This window comes from Chaetura pelagica, unplaced genomic scaffold (genome assembly GCF_000747805.2).
Source record: "Chaetura pelagica isolate M959 unplaced genomic scaffold, ChaPel_1.0 scaffold12, whole genome shotgun sequence".
NCBI classification, from domain to species: Eukaryota; Metazoa; Chordata; class Aves; order Apodiformes; family Apodidae; genus Chaetura; species Chaetura pelagica.
The window spans coordinates 4686571-4689555 of NW_009952801.1; the positions used below are offsets into that span (position 1 = coordinate 4686571).

At 32.2% G+C, this 2985-nt stretch overlaps 1 protein-coding gene across 1 annotated transcript in view; it reads right to left on the reverse strand.

The window, feature by feature from the left end:
- DGKB (diacylglycerol kinase, beta 90kDa) overlaps nucleotides 1-2985 on the reverse strand; it is a 294394-nt gene that overhangs the window by 230402 nt on the left and 61007 nt on the right. The window lies entirely within an intron of this gene.

Consider the following 2985-nt stretch of genomic DNA (forward strand, 5'->3'; position numbering starts at 1 on the left):
TCCCTACTTTTATTCTTAGCATTCATCCAGTTTTCCTGAAAACAATGAGTTCTGCTCTGAAAACACAGAAAAAATATCCTCAGGTCTGCTGACTGAAAGGGCATCGGCTTACATACATATTATTAAAATGTTGGGTGGAAAATACGTGCATATAGCATCAACAGTAAATGCCAACAAATAATGATATATTTATTGCAATATTTTGCATTAACAATCAAGAACTCTTGATTCTTGAGTTCTTTAGGATACTTTAGGATTTAACTCAACTGAAATGTCTCTAAATAGAATATTTCAACATATATATCCAGCCACACAACAGAAAGGCACAGTTGTGTGTCTGGATCATGCAAAGTATTCATATTTAATTGGTATATTTCACAATATTATTCGAGATAGCCAGAAGAAAACAGAACTTAATATTGTGAAACTTGGTGAAAATGTATTATTTCTGCATTGATTCAATAAACTGTGAGTTTTTCAGGTAACATGCATTTCCCATATGCTCAAATATTTTATTTTTTGAGAAGTTATGTGCATTTGCATTAAGGAAAATAATAAATATAACAAATGTCAAAAATGCTGAAGTAAAAATCCGCTTTACCAAGTGATTTAACTAGTTTAATAGGTAGAATACAGCATTAGTTCAAAGGATGTTACAAAAATCTATAGTTCAGTGTCTGCAACTGTAAACCACATTTTTACGACTGATTCATCTTCCCTTAGATGATTAAACTCTGACAGTATGAACTCTATTAAAATTACAATAAAATTGTCCCACTTGCTTATGCATATAAGCTTTACCAGTAATGCGGTCTTCATAAAGTTATCTGATACAGTTAAGGTAGACAGAATATTTCTGAATTTTTAACTGAATGGCACCTAATATTAGCCTTGTTCATGTTAATTTACACTGCAAAGTTACCTTTTCAGGCAGTTACTTAGCAACAGAAAATAAAAGTCCAACGAGTTTTTATTTACTCTTGAGTATTTAAGCCTTATTGTGAGGGTATTTTGGTAGCCCTGTAATCTAAATCATTTGTCATGCTAATTCTCTGACTCAGTGGTAAGGCTACTTGTACCATAATTAATGCACGCCAGGCCATGTTACATGAAATAAAAGTATCTTCACACATTCAGTGGTAATTAGCAGATTTGCTACTCGGTGGCATGCAAACTTATCTATGAAAAAAATAGCTTAATCTTCTTATTAGCCTCTGCTGATCATTGACAACATAGCTGGCACACAGCAGACAAGAGAAATAGTAGAAGATACGTAGCTCTAATGAAAATAACACTTAGACACAACGAAATAAAATAATATGCATCTCTTCTAAAAAAAAAAAAAAAAAAAAAAGCAGTTTTTAAACACATTTCCACAAAATTCCCTTACTCCAAACATAGCTCCTTAAGAATAGTACCTCCCTCAGAACTAGATGCCTGCAAAGCAGGTAAAAAAGTATTTGCTGGAGGGAAAATGAGGAAAAAAAAACCATTAATGAGACCATAGTAGAGAACTACAGAGTATATGGAAGAGGGAATCATGGGCCTGGCTGAGAACTCAGCATAACAAGCCTCCTTAGCGAAAAACATCTCAATTTGGGGTGATTTGATTCAGTGATTTGGTATTAGAAGTAACTCAATTAAGCTGTAGGAAAGAGAAATATTTAAAACGAACAAAGGAGGCTCAGAATTAGTTGCGTAGTAACAGCCTCCCCTTACATTACAAAATTATGTGAGCAACAAGCCTTAAATACGTCATTGTACAAGAAGTTGGAAATGTATGAAGGATGTGATTAGAATTATATAACTCCAGAACATTCACTTAAAAATCATGCATCTATTCGAAATTTAAGACACTGTCTTTTCACTAACTAAGTTATTACTATTAGCAAAGGAAGTTACTGCAATATAAGTGACTAAGTGATTGAAAAAAAAAAATTTGCAGTGTTTTAAAATTTTAAAAACACTGTCTCATTTATATCTGAACCATAAAAATTAAATAAACGTACTAAAGATTTTTGAAAATACATTTACAGAAAACAGAAATACAATTGTAAAATTGTAAACCTCTGCCAAGATTTTCAAAAGAACAGGCCCATTTCTAATTGGAATTTCAATAGATATTTAAGCCTTAAATAAACACACTTGAGATATTTTTCAAAAGAATCTAGACTCTTCCTTCACAGTGACTTCAATTATAAATATTTTCTCAGTATTTTCTCAATAAATCTCAGTTCTTATAGAAGTGCTCTAAAATGTTCATGTATATCTTCAAGAAGTGAAAGGCTTTTAGAAATCTAGTCCAGATTCACTTCAAAAAAGGGGTAAAATAAATCTTCTGAGATGGTACAGAATTTGCAACTTTCTTTGGCTTCCAGAAGGGAAGCCTTACATATTACGTATTTCTTGAATTATATACACATATTATACAAATGTAAACACACCTGTATCTAGAGTGGAAGACTCTTACTTATCTACCTAAACACAGATAGCCATTGTCTAAATTTAGTTATCTGCATGCAAAAAATTTGGATTGGGTGTTTTCTTCTCTGCACAAATTATCCAAAATTTGACAGCAATCTGGACTACATATTTGCTTTCTTATAAAACATTGGATTTTAAGTGATCATAACAGCTTATCACTGGAAGTATCCTGAATCTATTTTCTTTGATGATGTTTCATATTTTGTATTCTTGTGTTAACGAAATGTGTCATAAAACATTCAAACTTGTATGTTGAAAACAAACATTCACTAATGCCTTGGTCTCGTATTGTTATTTAAAACACTGAACAAACAACTGCTGTTCCACAACAATAACAATAATAATATCAGCAAAAAGAAGGGTGAATCTCTCCCCATTTAGATTTAAATACTGCCCAGGCTAGGAATGGAAATACTGGCATTGCTCCTTCTAGCATGAAGATCTCACTTGTAAGGGCAGTGTTCCTTGAATGTCTTTGTTTCCAGTTATTAGTTCCTGCTG